The sequence below is a fragment of the Cyprinus carpio genome, chromosome A11, assembly GCF_018340385.1.
Source record: "Cyprinus carpio isolate SPL01 chromosome A11, ASM1834038v1, whole genome shotgun sequence".
In the NCBI taxonomy this organism is placed as follows: Eukaryota; Metazoa; Chordata; class Actinopteri; order Cypriniformes; family Cyprinidae; genus Cyprinus; species Cyprinus carpio.
The window spans coordinates 11,378,472-11,397,542 of record NC_056582.1 but is presented as its reverse complement, the minus strand read 5'-3'; the positions used below and the strand labels follow the sequence as shown (position 1 = coordinate 11,397,542).

Below are 19,071 nucleotides of genomic sequence, written 5' to 3'. Positions count from 1 at the left end.
GACATGAATACAGTGGCAGCGTCGTTGTGCGTTAAGGGTTGTGACCACAAACATGGCTGCAGAGCCTGCATACTCGTCTAATTTGGGTATCAACCTCCTCATTCAGAAGCAGAGGTGCTAAGTGTACTTCTTATTGCTAATGGCTCACAACACTCCTGGAAAGGGAACAGATCTGGAGACAATAGCCTTTTATAATTATCACACTTTCTAAGTGGCACCAGCAAGTTTAACCACTAAAACTTTTCACCTACTGTAAAGGGCTCTGTGAGGCGGTACTTCCTTTCTTTAAGTATGCATCAGGTTGCTAATGGATCATTAGCACCCGTAACACCGGCCACTGAACCACAGGACTTTGAGTCTAAGGCAAAGTCAAGTAAAAGTCAAAGTTTTATTTGTCAAATGCAGCAAACCACAGTACTTGATGACGAAGAGTTATTCTGCAAGGTTCTTTGAAGGTATAAAAGAGAGAGAGAGAGAGGGAGAAATAATATAATTATAATATTATAATTGTAATATATTATACTATACTATAAATAATAATTATACAATTATAACTTTCTTATATAAATATACATTATGTAATTAACTATGATGCTCTTTGATGATTTTTATATATACATGTGTCAATATTTAATAATTAATAATGATGCTCCTAATAATTTGTATTAAATTATGTTTTCTACACTGCATTACATATTATATTATGAAACAATTTTATATTATTCTATGAAAAAATGCCATCAAAGTTAATTATTAAATTTTGTAATATATTGTCAATATGTCTCTTGCATTGAATGTCAGTCTCTTCAACCATGTAAACCAGCAAGACCTCTTTCGTCAACCAGTTTTAACAGACAAGAATACTGCGTATTAATTTCAGTTGGCCAGGGTGTGCAGGGAGCAAATAAAGTGGCGAGTATCATGGATTCTCAGCGAAGTCTTATTATTAGATCAAAGTCGCCACATTTCATGTGACCTTTTCATGTTATTAAGATAGCGTACTGAAGTCTGATAGCAAATGGAAAACAAAGCAATGCCACAAGGACACGCTCAAGAAAGAAAGACGGACAGTCTGAGGTGGCCTTTACATTACTGTGACTGACTGACATTAGCTTATAGCATCTGGACAGACACAACACAGCACCCACAGAAACATTGCAGACATAATTCAGCACAGTTTTATCAATACATATGATATTATCTTACATTTTGTTGCATTTCCAGAGGGTGCACACGGAGACACACACACACACAAACACACATATCTTGGTCGATGGAAAAATGGATCCCTTCTGCTCCTCGTTGTATCATATCTTACAGAATTCCAGGAATGTCACTGATTTTTCTATCTTTTACTTTGGTCATTTCAAACTCATTTTGAGCAGAGGCTTTGATCACCTCACACAGCTGCCCCGAACCACTTTCATTGCTCTCACAATAGAAGAAGAGTGTTTTTCTGCAGAAGAAAGGCTGGGGTTTAGTTCCTAAAGAAAGCTGAAGTTTAGCTCCTTCACTTTCTCAGCATTGTTATGCTAACAGGGCCAGCGCTAAAGAAACATCCCATTAGCATGTGAAGAAGACCCCACATCTGAACGGAGACCTTCCAGAAAGACAATCTCCCATTCCTCTCTCACTCTCTTTCACTTATTCATTCACTCCTTCTCATTCAGCTCTGATCCTTCACTCTGCTTTTTCCTGTCTTTCAGGCTTTTATTGTTGTGTGTTTCCAAAGAACCTCCATCTGTTTCCCTCTCAAAATGAGAAAGTGCATTTGATTTCTTTCTGGAAACTTCTTTAAATATAGACTCTTAACACTAAACAATATTTATTGTTAATCACATGGCAATTATCTTTTCCGTGACTCGTGCTGCTACAGCAGCTCTAAATGTATCCTTCAGTGTCGGGATGAATTCATCATGTATATGGCAACAGTGTGTGGCTTAACTGGTGACAGATGTGGAGACCTTCAACATGGGCTGAGTCTGTGTGTGCTTTTAAATGTGCATGTGTGTAAATCATGATAAGTATGACCACACTGATTTCTGTCTCACACTGAAATTCCATCCATCTTATAACACTCAGCCAGAGTAAATATATATGTTTAGATGCCATATTGAGCCCAGAGCTGTTGGATTATAGACATATGGTTCTGCTGAAAAACAGAGAGCTATCTAGGTCATAATGGGAAATATGAAACACATACTTCATAATGACAAAATATGCCATTTAAAGGATTATCTGTCAGGGTGTGTGAGCATGCTTACTAAGTTTGCTATATTTTGGGAACAAAACTGTCCTTGAAACTTAAATCTGACAAAATCTCTCTTTGGGGATCCCCTCATGAAAAAAAAAAAAATTATTAAAAAATTGCATTTATTAATATATATATTTTTTAATAATAAAAAAATAATCATTTTATTAATAATTTTAGTAATATTTCTATTTGTGTCTCTTTTTTAGAGTGTCTGTAGTATTTACAGTTATTACAATTACAATACTAGCAAAAGTTTAAAATAGTATAAATAATGAATAAATAATTCATTATATTACATATCATTATAAGTATTATGTAATCTATATATAGAGAGGGGTAGGTTCAGGGTAAGGGAATAGAAAATAGTTTGTACAGTATAAAAATCTTTAAGTCTATGGAATGTTCCCATAAAACATGGTGTGTGTGATAATTATATATATATATATCAGATATATCAAAACCGATTCCAAAAAAGTTGGGACACTGTACAAATTGTGAGTAAAAAAGGAATGGAATAATTTAAAAATCTCATAAACGTATATTTTATTCACAATAGAATATAGATAACATATCAAATGTTGAAAGTGAGACATTTTGAAATGTCAAGCCAAATATTGGTTCATTTTGGAATTCATGAGAGCTACACATTCCAAAAAAGTTGGGACAGGTAGCAATAAGAGGCCGGAAAAGTTAAATCTACATATAAGTAACATCTGGAGGACCAATTTGCAACTTATTAGGTCAATTGGCAACATGATTTGGTATAAAAGAGCCTCTCAGAGTGGCAGTGTCTCTCAGAAGTCAAGATGGGCAGAGGATCACCAATTCCCCCAATGCTGCGGCAAAAAATAAGGGAGCAATATCAGAAAGGAGTTTCTCAGAGAAAAATTGCAAAGAGTTTGAAGTTATCATCATCTACAGTGCATAATATCATCCAGAGATTCAGAGAATCTGGAACAATCTCTGTGTGTAAGGGTCATGGCCGGAAAACCATACTGGATGCCCGTGATTTTTCGGGCCCTTAGACGGCACTGCATCACATACAGGAATGCTACTGTAATGGAAATCACAACATAGGCTCAGGAATACTTCCAGAAAACATTATCGGTGAACACAATCCACCGTGCCATTCACCGTTGCTGGCTAAAACTCTATAGTTAAAAAAAGAAGCCATATCTAAACATGATCCAGAAGTGCAGGTGTTTTCTCTGGCCAAGGCTCATTTAAAATGGACTGTGGCAAAGTGGAAAACTGTTCTGTGGTCAGACGAATCGAAATTTGAAGTTCTTTTTGAAAATCTGGGACACCATGTCATCCGGACTAAAGAGAACAAGGACAACCCAAGTTGTTATCAGCGCTCAGTTCAGAAGCCTGCATCTCTGATGGTATGGGGTTGCATGAGTGCGTGTGGCATGGGCAGCTTACACATCTGGAAAGGCACCATCAATGCTGAAAGGTATATCCAAGTTCTAGAACAACATATGCTCCCATCCAAACGTCATCTCTTTCAGGGAAGACCTTGCATTTCCCAACATGACAATGCCAGACCACATACTGCATCAATTACAACATCATGGCTGCGTAGAAGAAGGATCCAGGTACTGAAATGGCCAGCCTGCAGTCCAGATCTTTCACCCATAGAAAACATTTGGCACATCATAAAGAGGAAGATGCGACAAAGAAGACTTAAGACAGTTGAGCAACAAAAGCCTGTATTAGACAAGAATGGGACAACATTCCTATTCCTAAACTTGTGCAACTTGTCCCCAGACGTTTGCAGATTGTTATAAAAAGAAGAGGGATGCCACACAGTGGTAAACATGGCCTTGTCCCAACTTTTTTGAGATGTGTTGATGCCATGAAATTTTAAATCAACTTATTTGTCCCTTAAAATTATTAATTTTCTCAGTTTAAACATTTGATATGTCATCTATGTTGTATTCTGAATAAAATATTGAAATTCGAAACTACATCATTGCATTCTGTTTTTATTCACAATTTGTTCAGTGTCCCAACTTTTTTGGAATTGGGTTTGTAGATTAAGTAGATCAGTTACTATACTATATTTTTTTCTCCATATACATGAAATATATTCTCTACAGGTTTGAGAGAATCATAAATTTAGAGAAGATCAACAATTAAAAAACACTCATATACTCTAATGTTAATAAACAGTGAAAAATCTTATAATTTTTAGATGTAAAATTAACTAATATATACTTGATAACTTATTGTGTAGCACATCACATAAAATGCATAAAATCAAAGTCACACCATGCTCTACTGTTTGAGCTACATAAATGCTCGTTTAAAAAGAAAAACCATGGTGTGTCCTCATTTTGATCACTAGGTAAACTTGTGAAGGTGTCAATAACCAGGCTGATTATCACTATGAGTATATGATAAACAGTAGTGAGTGAACACTGTGAGTGACGTGACACTCAGCCTGCTTTCGTCTCTAGAAACAGAAACTATTGCCAGCTGTACAAAGAGTCAGAAGTGCTGCACAGGCCCATCTGCCAGAACACACACACACACACACACGAAAGTCTGGAAACTCCAGAGTCACGATCCTTGGCGCCCGAGTGTGTGAGTGATGCTTTTAGTAAACACTGACACAGCTGGGCTGTTGGAGAGCAGCTAAATTGTTGGCTAAATTGTTGATTACAACATGTACCTGTGACTAGCGCTGCGGTGTAGCTTAACACATATCACATAGGCTCGTTTAATAAAGAGCTGCATTGAGTCACCCACACATGCTCGAGTATGGGTAGGGCAGAGAGGATGACTAAGTCCCGCACCTGCTGGGCTGCCAGGGCATTTCACTAAAGACACTTACACAGGCAGAGAAAGGGAACAACAGAGGAAGGGAGGGGGAGTAAAAGAGGATATTTCCAGTGAAGGCATAAGGAGGATGTTGTGAAATCATGTTGCGTATGTGGCTGCACAGCTGCAGCTTCGTAAAGAGGGGCGGACTGAGCATGTGCAAACACAAAGAGTCACATACAGCATGGCTAATGCTGATATTTCCCGATTGGGGACAGTATCACAGATGAGACTGATAATGTGTGAACACGATATGACCTGCTAACTTGGGAGGAATGGCAGCGGTTGAGGACACAGAGAGCTGCGCACATAAACACATGCACCTTTCGTTTCCTGTAACTATTAGGCTCTGATCCAGCAACATTCCTCTGTTTGGGAAGGAAATGCCTCACAGTTTCGGCTCCTCTGATGGTTCAAACCACAGAAACACCCTGCACATGGATTTCTTTTGTTCTTGCTGACATATTTATGAAAGGTCTCGCAGGTGTTGAGGTCAACTATTCGTTAATACAAATAATGAAAAAATATTGCTCAAAATCAGCAAAATGTACAAGGAAGAATTTTTGTTCATTTCATTTATTTATGAATTCATTTCTATTCGTTTTACTTCAGGACATGACCAAAACACAACTGCGCCTGAAACTGAACACTTGATGTTTAATTTAATATGAATACAATGTTAAAATAGTTTATATTATGTTATTTTAATGTTATTATATATATATATATTATATATATATATATATATATTATATATATATATATATATATATATATATATAATTTACATTTAATCATTTAGCAGACGCTTTTATCCAAAGCGACTTACAAATGAGAGCAATAGAAAGCAATCAATCAACAAGAGAACAACAACAGTATACAAGTGCCATGACAAGTCTCAGTTTTTAGTCTAGTACAGAACGACGTAGCCAGGGTTTTTTTTTTTTTTTTTTTTTTAAGAATATGATAGACAAGAAAAGAAAAGGTAAGTACTAGTATTAGTTGGTTTTTAGATGTCTTTAGATGTTTTTTGAAAATGAGTAAAGACTCAGCTGTTCGAATTGAGATCGGGAGGTAATTCCACAGTGAGAGTGATTTTGAACCTTTTTTGGGATGGCACCACAAGCCGTCGTTCACTTGCAGAGCGCAAACTTCTGGAGGATGAACTAATGAGCTTAGGTATGTTGGTGCCGTGCCAGTGGTCATTTTGTAGGCACGCATCAGTACCTTGAATTTAATGCGAGCAGCTACTGGTAGCCAGTTTTAACCTGATGAGGAGAGGAGTAACGTGAGCTGTTTTTGACTCATTGAAGACAACCCTAGCTGCTGCATTCTTATATAGAGGCTTTGATAGTACATGCAGGGAGTTATGGTTGACGAACCCATTACAAGAAGTTGTGATGAAACGATGGGTTAGCTGGAACCACCAGCAGTTCTGTCTTAGTAAGGTTGAGCTGAAGGTGATGGTCATTCATCCAGCTAGAAATGTCACTCAGACAGGCTGAAATGTGATTGAATTGTAATATTAATATAAGCATATTTAATATATAATTGATATACTTGTTTTCAATATTTAATATAATATTTTATATAATTATGAATAATTAGAAATATAATTTTAGCCGTATAATAATATATATATATATAAATAATTAAATATAGAAATACTTAGTTTTAAAAAGTTAGGTAATAACGGGAGAACTAATTAACTAACTAACTAACTAACTATTAATAAACAAATAAATAAATAAATAAAGTTTTTCCTAAAAATGCTTTTTATATTTTGTTATTATATTTAATAAAATATTTTTTATATATATTTTATAATTAGTCTGTAATATTAAAAAATAGAAAATATACTAGTATATATAATATACTAGCAAATATATATATATATATAATATATATATATATATATATATATATATATATATATATATATATATATATATATATATATATATATATATATATATATATATATTCAAAAGTTTAGAATAGAATAGTTTCAATTGTTTTTATGTTTTTTAAAAGACTCTTATGCTCCCCAAACCTGCATTTATTTGATTAAAATACAATAAGAACAGTGAAATCATGAAATATTATTACAATTAAAAATATGTTTTTTTAATTTATTTGAATATTTTATTATTATCAATATATTATTGAATATAATATTTTATTATTATTAACTAGTTTCACTATGCTTTATATTAATAAACCTAAATTTGGGGAAAAAATTGGGGAATCTTTCCTTGTCATAAACCAAGTGGTGCATGTTAATTTTAACCAATGAGGTCTGTAACCACTGAAGCCATTTATGGTGAAATGGCCTCCGAAAACACACTATAAGGGTGTATGAAGCTGAGTGTCCGTCCTTCCATACTGGCGCTGTGTGGTCCAGCTCTCCCAGGAAATGTGCGCGGGAGCCCCAGGCTCTCTTTAACGGTCTGTTTAGCTTTGATGCCCAATCTAAAGACTGGTGCAACAGGTGGTGTATATGCATTAAGATAATTGCGTGGCCCAGTTTTGTGTCTTCGTACACAGTTGTGAGCTTGAGTGTGTGTATATAGGTAAGTTGTGTCATTTAGGTCTTCACGTGTCTTGTGAATATAAATGTGTATGTGTGTGTGTTTGAGAATGTGTTGGGGGGGATACGGCGGTCCCCTCCTCCCTGGTTGCCAAGCAAGCACCATATGGGCTGCATGTTAGGGTGCAGCTGAGGTCTCTAGCCCGTTCCCAGAATTGAGATGGTAATGAGAGTGGCTCTCTTTAACTGGACACTGGACTCAAGCTGGAGCTGAGAGGAGACGCTACAGGCTGTGGGACAGCCCACCTCCGCAAGACACAGCCCCTCCAACAGAGCCAAACCACCTGTTTGATTTTCTCATGAAGGGGTGGGAGGCATGGCAAGAAAGAATAAAGAGAGCTGGAGAAAGCAGAGGAATGTGCTCTACTAATTCTGTTCATGAGTGTCTCTTTCTCTTCATTCAACTTTCTCCTTAAACCCCCCTCAGCAGCACCGCACACATACACATACACACCAGAGTAATTTAGAGTCTATGCTCATAGATGAAAGCACACAGACGTGTACGGGCACTAGAGGACGATGGTGTGAACATACCACACACACAATGTTCACCCGTTCTCCCTTTGTTACTGTAGCCCCCTGAAACAATGCAAAGAAGAAAAGAAGAATGTAAAAGAACTGGGGCACCTTCTGCTGCCTGTTGCACACAATTGGATTCCTGCAAGTCAAGCCTGGTAGATAACATGTGTGTGTATCCAAGTGTATGGTGTTCTCGGGCCTGGCTGTGGGAAAAGAGATAGAGTCACTGAATGTGTGTGTGTGTGTGTGTGTGTACAGGGGACACATTCTTGCACCGTGAGAATGCCCAGGGGAGATGGGATGCATCCTTTGCATCCAGATTGTAGCCTGATTCATTCCCGTGCTCATTCCTATGGACTCTCAGGCTTGTTCACAGAAAAACTCTTCTGACTGCTACTACATCAACCATTGCTGAAAACTGTTCTATAATTAAAAATGTAGAAAAATTATTCTAAAATTAAGTTTATTTATTTATTGTTTGTATGTTTGTTTTTGTATAACAGTGGTTGCCTAACATTTTGTGTTATTTCTATTACATGTATACAACTTAATAAAGGAAATAAACAGCAGAAAAACAAGATTAAGTGTAGGGCTGTCAATTTAATTTGTTTACTTAGTTTGATTGTTTTTTTTTAAATGCAATAAAATGCAGGGATTTCAAAGTTTAACTTTTTTTAACATGACATCCCATCATTAAAATGCAGTACTCATGATTTCTTATTTTTATTTATTTATTTTTGCCATGTTTACTCCATGATTTACTCTTTTTATTTTTCAATTTATTCATCAAGTATATCTAAATACATATATACATGATTTTTTTTATTTCTTTCTTTTAATAATAATTATTTGTACTTATTTGAATTTATTTTAATTTTTAATGAACATAATTTCAAATAATTAACAATTAAAAATGTTTTAACTTATTAAAATGTTTAAAAGTGTAAATAGAAAAATATAAATAATATTAATACACTATAATATATTACATATTTTACATTTTTTGATTAACAATAATTTAAACATGTAAAAATGTACAAAATAAAACTTATTTTAAATGATAATAGAAAACTATTCAAACCAAGTAGCAGCTGCAAACAAATGATTTTAGACATTTTCTCAGAACTATTTGTGTGCGTGTGTCTCAATTGTTCAAACACTTTTATTCTGTAGTATCTTGATCTTCACGTGAGACGGACTGACAGATTATTTCACTCTTGTGGGAGTTGGCTGAATTTACATATTGTACCTACATAAAACAGGTGAGAGGTTGAATTTTAGCTGTATTATATTTAACAGCCCAGCCCTGTCATACGGCAGATGGGGAGCTTTAGGCAGTGAGTGTACACTTTTAAGCACACAGGCAAAATGGCTGATGAGCTTCACTTGTATTAAAGCTGCAGGCTAAACACCTGTGCAGAGGGTGTATGTGTGTGTGTGAGAAACACAGGGTGAGTGTGTGTATTTTAGGGTGTGGCTAACTGCCTCGGCTCTGTGGACAAACAGCCTCACAGCAGCACCTGATACATGTGAGTTTCTGGTTACCACTTTCTGATGTGATTTCAAACCTATTTACAGTCTAATAAAGGAATGAAACCAGTGAGTCAAAACCAAACAATTTTTGCCTGAAGACTCGATTGCCTCATTGCCTTCTGCCATTCCTCACACCTGTTGATCCTGAGGCTTGCGAAGCAGTCGCAAACATTTCTTAATGTATGACGTTGTCACCACAGTCGAGGTTCAACACAGGTTAAGCTTAATAGACAAGCTTAATTGTAGCATAATGATGATTAACGCAAAAATATATTTTTTTCTTAAAAGCAAAACCTGAGGTTACTTTCAGGCACTTTCATCTGGAGTGTTTTTAATACTCACATTTTTCAAAGATTTCAAAGGTCGAAATATACTTAAAATGCATAAACACACATAATGTTTACATATTAAGGCTTTACTATTACTTTTGGTATTTTAAAATTTGCAGATTGGCCTGATTCACTTTTATTGTAAGAGCAAATTTAATTTTTGTGGTAATCACCATTATCCCACAAGTGCCCAGAATATTCTTTTAATGGCTATGCAAGTCAAATCAAAGTATCTTAAGAGTGCCGTACCACCCCAAGGGGGACGATCTTACAATAAACAATAATCCAGATTACATAGATGCAACACTGAAAACAAAAAAGATGGAAAGGTCTGTTCAGTGTCAACGCCGGCGGCCATTTATCAGAACCATCAATGGGTTTCATTCTCAGGCATCTGGCACAATACGCTCTGACAAACAGGAGGGCTTCCCATTCTTTGAGACTGCCACTGGGAAAACGGATTTGAGGAATTAATCTTAGCATGGAACTGAAGAGGAGAAAGTAACCAGGCCTTGGTATTGTCCCCTTTTCTCTGAATAGGGCTTTGTGAGGGAAGCACAGCTGCCACCATCATCACACCCATCTTTTGGATGTACTTTCATCCAGTATCCAGATGGGTACGGTGGTACTTTCACACGTAGAGGTATGTGGAGGAAGTCAGGTGACTTGAGCACACAAAGATCTATTAGATGCAACAAGTTGTGACAAGCTGCGGGACCACGAATAGTTGCTGACGGCACCTTTTTTGACAGCTCCATACAATAACGGAAATAGCACTGCACCTGACACACAGGGAGTTCTGGGTTTAGAATAGAATGAGCAGAAGCTCTCCAGAGGGTCTCTGGCTAAATGGCCTCTGTCCCTCTCCCCTGCTGGTGGTGACAGCTGCCTGGTAGTAAGGGACTTCCCTCCAAAACTTGGCCATTATACCCCAGCTGTGAGCAGCTGGTCTCCCATAAACACACACACACACATCCTCTAGATCTGGCTATTAAATGGCAATGTGATGCAAATGAGGGCAAGGCAAGAACATCATTCAGCTTTTCTTATGGGACCAGAGTCATCTAAACATCTTTAACAATTGACTTCAATCCACCTGGAGTGATTTTAAGACATTTGAATGCACATAAAAAAATAAAAAAATCACGTAATCCTGAAAACAGTGCCTAAAGGTGCGGTCACATTAGTGAAATTTCCAACAAAAGTTTCCAGACAAAAAAGGTCCATTGTCCAATAGAGTAATTTAGGGTGACCATATGCCCTCTTTTTCCCAGACATGTCCTTGCCAGGATTTCTTAATTGCCTAGAATGTCAGTGTTTTGGCTTTGTATTCCTATTGGCGTGCTCTCTACAGTCCTTGTACATTATAAAAGGACGTATGGTCACCCTGGTGTAACTCACGCTTTCAAACTAAGCAGCCTTCTGCTAGCCAATGTGGCGAATACATGAACAACTTGAACCTGTTGCGAAATCTGTGGAAGGGATCACGTGGATTCCTATTGAAATGACTGGATTAGGTATGCGAAAATTCGCCAAACAACGGCAAATGTGACCGCAGCTTTAGTGTCCACTTTGTATACGCTTTGTTTATGCCACACAGACCGGCTTTCTCCCGCTTTTCAAGGATGTTAATATGGTGCTGCCTGGTTGCATTTATTAGCCAACTAACAGCACAAAACAAACGTCTGTTCCCAGAAGATGACACAGTCACAGATTAACTCGAAGAAGGAGAGCTGTCGCCAATGAGCATGAGAAAAAAGGAGGAGGAAAACAAAATGTGTTTGTGTGCGCGGGGGGTGCCGGGGGCATCCAGGGGACAGAAAGAGCTTCGACGTTATTAGATTTGCAACAAGCCGCAACACTGTCACCCTTTGTGTACCGGCCTCCTCCCCCGTCCCATCCCGTGCGCCTCCCGGAGTCCAGTGCTTGTCTCCTCCCTCTCTGTAACCCCGGCTCTCCTGTCCCATCCCTTCCCAGAGGTCCAAGTCCTCTCCAGGCAATCTCCAATGAAGTGGAAACAATCCCGGGACACAATGCCTACTTTCTGAATGGGGCTTCAGCATGCCACCGGTGCTCTGTCACCAGCAGATGGGGAGCTAATTAGGAGCCATTAAGGCACTTTGATAGTGTGTGGGAGCCAGGCGGAGAGTGTGGAGTGTGAAAGTGTGTGGCGAGCAGAGAGACCGGTGTTCACAATCTGCTATCTGGGAAGGGGTGCTATATGTCAAGACCGTTGACATATCTTCAGGACCGAAACATTATGATGTCAAACAGAGTATATCTGATAATATGCAAAAGTGGAATTGGAATGTGTGTTTTCAAAAGAGTAAAGTCCTGTATAAAGTCACAACGTAATGAAAGTAGCAATATATTTCTTTTCTGTACTGTGATGTACATCCAAGTGGAACGGATTATTGAAAAGAATAAAAAATGTAGAACGAGGCCTCCATTCTGTACATCGGTTGTTGATTGGATTGCGGCTGATTGATTGCAAGAATGGGGCAGAGTTTATGCAACCAAAATTATTGGTCCTGTATACATCACCATACATAGAAGTCTGCCATATCACCAGATGTTATGACATTTGATAAAGAATTACAAAAGAGAAAAAAGAAAAAAAATTATATATGAATCAATAAGAGCAAAACCATTGCTATTTGAAAAAGTGTGAATTTTCATTACATGCCAACTTTAAAGTCGAAAGACAAAAAAAAAATCTGAAAAGTTGAAATGTTGAAATGTTAAAATAGTAGACAGATGTGCTACCATGGTTATGGGTTCGATTCTCAGAGAATACATTAACTGTTAAATTGTGTACCTTAAAGGAAATGACTTAAATATATAAAAAAAAGTTTGGATAAAAGCAGCAGCCAACTGTAAAATATAATGACTTTGCTCTTCCGCTGACATTGCTTAGATCACATTTAGGCCTCAGAATATTCCAATGTATTCATTTGGAATATATGAAATAATCTCCAAATAGCTATTAAGCAAACATTTATTTTGACGTTTAACAGCCACCATCCAATTAATTCCCAAATGATAAAATCAGTCCACAACCTACATTTCTTTCCTTATTACCCTGTTTCAGAAATACGTCATACTACGGAAGTCAAATGTGTTGTGAAAAGCTATTCACATTGACTTTATGTCATAGTATGACTCACACAAGCTAATTAAGTCATTCTATGTCTGTTCTTAGTGAACTGTATTGTTTTATTTCACTTTGCATTGAACATTTCCTTTCTCTGTCTAATGCTTTGTGTAGCTGAGATGTTGTGAATTAAAGAGTTCATAGCCAGCTGATGACACAGCACAGAACACTGCAGCCTTGTCAGACAACGATCACATGACTTCTGAGAGGATGTGATTCCCTCGAGGACAATTATCTGAGACCACTCTTCCCACGAGAGGAAAAAGTCAAAGATACATGCAGATGCTTCAAGAAGAAGAAGAGCATTCACACTCATCCCGCACCAGCTTTTTCTGCTGTATAACATATTGTGAAAAATAACTTCCCGTAAATCAGATCAGAGTGCAATCAGGACAAGAACAGCTTATATAAATTATTTATATTCCTGTTTGGGTTCACCATTAGAAAAATAAATAAATAATAATAAAAAATTATATTACACATTTAAAATAAATTAAAAAAATTAACCACACACTAAATAAACAAATAACCAAATAAAAATTTGTAGCCTTTATAAATATGCTTATAATTTTACAGAATATACATATGTTAATATATTTGTGTACTAAAACTAAACGCACACTAGATGCAGATTATTTAAGTTTTACTGAAGGAATAAAAAGGAGTGATTGCTGTCCAGTGGCCAGCATGAGGTCATCAAACAATAAAGAATATATAATTTGCAACTTTTTTTTCTTTGAACTTCCTTTCTCCACTTCTAAGAATATGTTTGATATTATACCAAGAGTTCATAAGGGTGTGTGAGTGTGTGTAAGGGGGATGTTACACTCTTTGCCTTGATGTGCAGTAAACAGGCTTTGGAGAGCCCAGCTGTGAGGGCTTATTGTTGGAGTCGGTAGGAAGTGCTGATAGCTTGCGCAGCTGAACAAAAGCGGGATGAGCGAGTGGAGGGGCGCTCCAGACTCGTCGGCTCCAGCCGAGATTCTCTCTCACAGTCCCGATACTGCACTCCCATTGTTCCGCTCCTTCTCCGCCTCCCCTCAACCCCGCTCAGCTGTGACCGAGCCAGAAACGCTCCAGTCCCTCTAACTCCTGCAGGATGTACAGCTATGTGTCCGAACCATCGGTAAAAAAAAAAAAAATTAACATGCGCACGTTCCTGCACGTACTAATGCATGTGTGTTAAAAAAAAAAAAAAAAAAAAAAAAATATATATATATATATATATATATATAAAACATAAAATAAACATACAAATTTAATGCATCTATCCGGATAAAAACAATCACTGTTATATTCGAAAACTGTTATATTATTTCACTTCCTTAAAGTTGCAATAGAATAAAAGTGTCCCTGGAATCTAAAAACCCCCTCTGGCTCAATAGGCTATTTTTCACTTTGTCTTTCACTTTTGTGTCTTTACAAGAGACTTTCGGGACGACAATGGCAGTTTGCAGGTGCGCGGAGCGGTAATCGCATCAGAGGTTTGAAGTGATAAATGAGCGCGGACCAGTTTGTTCTCAGGATTCCGCAGCGCGCAGGTGAATGGGGGAGAGCGGAGGGATGCGAGCCTGTTGTTTGTTGTTGCTATAGAGACCGCCCGCTCGGCGCCAGGCTGACAGGCGTCAAGGCTCGAATGAATGGGTGACGTCACGGCGCTGGCGCCCGGCAGTCTGCTTCGGTTTGTTTGGACAATCTGGGGGAAGAATCAGAGCACAGCGATGCAAAGTTATGCGAGTGAGTGCGCGCTCAAGGCGACGCGCACATGTGAAGGAATTCTGAGGTTTGCGCGACATTCAAAGAAATACCATGAGACAATCATTGATCTAAAATAAACAGAGAAACATTTGAATAAAAATGAGATTGTGGCAAGACATGGTTGCACAATAAACCTAAGCACTATACAAGTAATGCACTTAGTGTAAGATAATGGACTATGAATTCTATATGTACATACAAAATAGTTCAAAGCTGGCGAAATATCATAAACTGTAGCTTAGCCTGTAAACTTATAATTGTGCATCAGTTCACAATAAATGTCTTATGTAGGCCTATTGAATCTCATATCATGGCTTGTACCACGACTTTATCAGATTTTATACAAACTGCAAGACAAGTATTTGATATTAAGCAACGATTTATTAATGTATAACTTTTTGGATTAAAATGCATTGTGAAAAACTAAAAAAAAAAAATATTAAAAAATAAAAAATAAACTAATAAATAGTTATAGTTTGTTTTGTTTTGCATTGTTTATTTTTTTTTTTTTTTATTAAGGTTTTTTTTATAGTATGCTATTATTAATATTAGAAAAAGCCATTTTGTTGTCATGTGACAATAAAATAATAGCAGTGATGATCCCTTTAGACACTCATGATGTCAAGGTTCATAAATTAAGAGTTAAAAAAGGTTTATATATATACTTTTTTCAACTTAAAATGTTATGTTGACATTAAATTCACACACATTTGTTTAAGGTGCACAACTCGCCCAGTGCAATGACAGAAATGACTGTGGCAAGTTAAATGGATGGAAACAGAGATGATGAAGAGACATTTTACATTGTGCTTTGTTTCTTGAAGCAGCCCACATACGAAGAAAACTTGTTTCATTTGACAGTAATAACTGTTGTCTGTTAATCCTCGACCACCCCCACCCTCCGCTCGATCTGTCTGCTTCACCTGTGGGTGCACGGACAGCTGGACATCCACAGATCATTCGCAGGAGACACACATTTGTTTCCATTTGTAACACCATCCCCCAAGCATATTGTAACTGCGATAACAGAGCCGCGCTGTCATTGGGCTGAGTGAGCGACTCCGGTCAAAACCCCATTGGCCCAGGCCTGCAACACGAGCGTTTGGAGGACGCCCACAAGCCCCGACATCCTTTAAATACCGAACAACTGGGCTCTGCAAGCATGTGGTGAACTGTCATCGCGCGCTCCTCGACGACTCAAGACGCTAAAGGAGTACGAGCCTATCGCTTCAGCTCATTTCCCTTTGACTTAACCGTCAAACTTCACAGCCAAAATGAAAGTTGTGGGACCTACCTGCGCGCTGAAGAGCAGCAAAGTTGGAGGAGAGGATGTTGTCCGCTGCCTCTCCGACCAGAGCCTGGCCATCTCCAAATGCAAGATCCCGCTGCTGGACGAGCAGATGACCATGTTTCTGCAGGACATGAACAGCTGCTACAGCAAACTGAAAGAGCTGGTGCCCACGCTACCCACCAACAAGAAAAGCCAGCAAGATGGAGATCCCTGCAGCACGTTATTGATTACATCTGGGACTTGCAGGTGGAGCTGGATACCAAGAAGAACCAGAGCTCCGCTCCCCGGACTCCCCTCACGACTCTGAACGCGGAACTGGCCAGCATCTCCGTTGAGGTAAATATCACGTGTATTGGCTAGATATAACATGATGCTTTGCGTTCAAATGAATGACCTATTCAAGCATGTCCGAAAGACTCAACTCATGATGTTTCCCCTCTTGTTTTGCAGAACGGCTGTTCAGATGACCGAATCATGTGCCGTTAAAGTTGATGATCCCGGTTTCACGTCAAGTGATGTTTCTGAACCTATCATCGCCGAGAACGAACAAGGTGCGCTGAGGTGCTGATGGACCAGAACCGCCGTGACGCCTTGAACTGTGTTGGGGAGAATCTCCTTCTGTTTGTAGAGGAAAACAAACTTTCAGTAGAGAGTCACAAAACTCGTGGACGTGAGAACTGAAGTGTGACGTTCTCCCTGAGATCTTCCCAAACATGTCGATGTGTGTTAGCTGTGGAATCCATGGCGTTTATTCACTTCTAGTTCACGCATTTCCCTTTCGGTCAAAGTTTCTCCAATGTTTTGATAACTTTTTAGAAAAAATGTCTATTTTGTTGTAAAGTTTTCTCTCAGATTACTGGAGCGAAAGAATGTATTGTATATTACAATGACAGAGATGTGAATGCCTTATTGTGTTTTTTTACAATGTATATTGTGTTTTTTAATTTAAAAAAACAAGAAAATGAGACCTATTTCGGACTTGTTTGATCAATTTTGGGTGTGAGAATGAATGGATGAAAGTTGGACTGAGTTGAGAAAACGCTGGTTTACTTTTGTTCAAAAAAAGTTTAGTTGGTCAGTTTTACTCGCCCTCCTCTCAAATGAATTGGTCTCACAAGGTTATAGAGGTCATTTAGTTAAACATATAAACATTAAGCTGTAACATGTTTTCATGTTATGATATCCTTGGTTAACATTTAACCTGACAATTCTGTCATTACCGTTTTACGATTTTGGTCCACTTTTAGCTGTTGATTTGTCTTCATCAGTAGTCTAATTAAATTGAAAGTGAACTTATCACTTCAGATTGGTACACGTTTAGGGGCAAAAAAACCACTTAACTAAATGTAGCAATTAAACTTTTTGATAGTAGCCATGGGTTGATTAAAAAAAAGCCTAAAAAAAGTCACATTTAATCTTCAGATAAAACTGATAAATATAACTACATCGATAATAAACAATGAAAAGCCTATAAACAAACATCAAAAATAAATTTAAAATAGGCTAGTCTATGGTAAAAGTGCATTAACTATCTATAGGATGGAAGAGAGAAGTTATCTTAATGTCCCATTAAATTGGGCTAAATGAAGTTAAAAATTAATTATATCTATAACTAATCAAATTAGTTTTTTAAAAATAAAATATTGATTTATTAGTCATTTTAGCTAGTGATTTTTGTAAACACTTTCTAAACTCTATAATTCCGCTTGTTTTTACGCGTCCCAGTATTTAAAAGGCTGGTAGCGGAAGGGTTAAGTGTTTTCCGAGAAAAAGGCAGTTAGTTATAAGATTTATTCCGTCTCCCTGGTGCAATGTTTTTCTCATTTCCCTGCGGTGTGATGCGCGCAGCTGCAGGCCTCGCGATGTGCGGCTCGGCCAGTGTGTGTGATTGTGTTTGTGTGATCGCTTTGTGCCAAGGGCAGGGGACCGGGCGCAGACTGAGCGGCGCCGCCGCACACCTGGGAAGTTCAGGTTAAATCGCTCCACATTCCTCGGCACACAGCTGATTGAAAAACATTTAACAAAACAGTAATCCGCAAGCCCGGGCTGCAGATGGGCCGGGAACACGGCCAAGGAACTCTCACTCCCTCTGTATAGTTTCCCACATACTACAACGAGAGCTTCTTTTAAATAGAACTTTGCGCCTTTAAACATTGCGCCACACACTACAGCCAACTTTTCCACTAGAACATCAACTAAAGCACAGACTAACGCGCTTTGAAAACAGTAGAGACAACCATGTTGTTTTTTTGGGCCATTGTGAAATGACTTGAAATTAATTGTAGCCATAAAGAGTTTGCTCCCTAAATGAAGGCAATGTTAGATTAATTAAGAGGCGTTTAGCCTGCATGTTTGTATACTACTGAAACTTATCTCAGACATCATAAGTGATGGATAATCTGTAGGCTCATCGTAGTCACTGGATGCTAATTATTAATTTTGAGGTAGATGAAGACAATCCGGTTAAGGCTAGATGTCATACAGCAAAAACTACTGGGCAGGCGCACATCATTATAGCGTAATTTTTCTCACACTGTACAACAATAAATACTATTTTTGCATTATAGTAAGGAGTAGATTTAGGGTTGGGGTAGGTTTAGACGTTAATAAAACACAATCTAATAGGTAAGACAATTCAATTTATTGTTAGTTTCTGTTTTTTTGCTGTATCCATTCTATCCACAACCGACAATAATCTCCTTTTTAATGATAAAGTTCGGTGTGTAGTTGTGAAGTTGGACATTTTAGCCTCTAGCGCCCCTCTTGCGGTAACACGGTAAGCTTTATTTACACGTCATCCCGAACACATACACACAC

General features: G+C 37.9%; 1 pseudogene; it reads left to right on the top strand.

Annotated features, from left to right (window-relative positions):
• The first annotated feature begins 16,183 nt into the window (after window positions 1-16,183).
• Window positions 16,184-16,772, top strand: LOC122146594 (annotated as a pseudogene).
• Window positions 16,773-19,071: the final 2,299 nt, after the last annotated feature.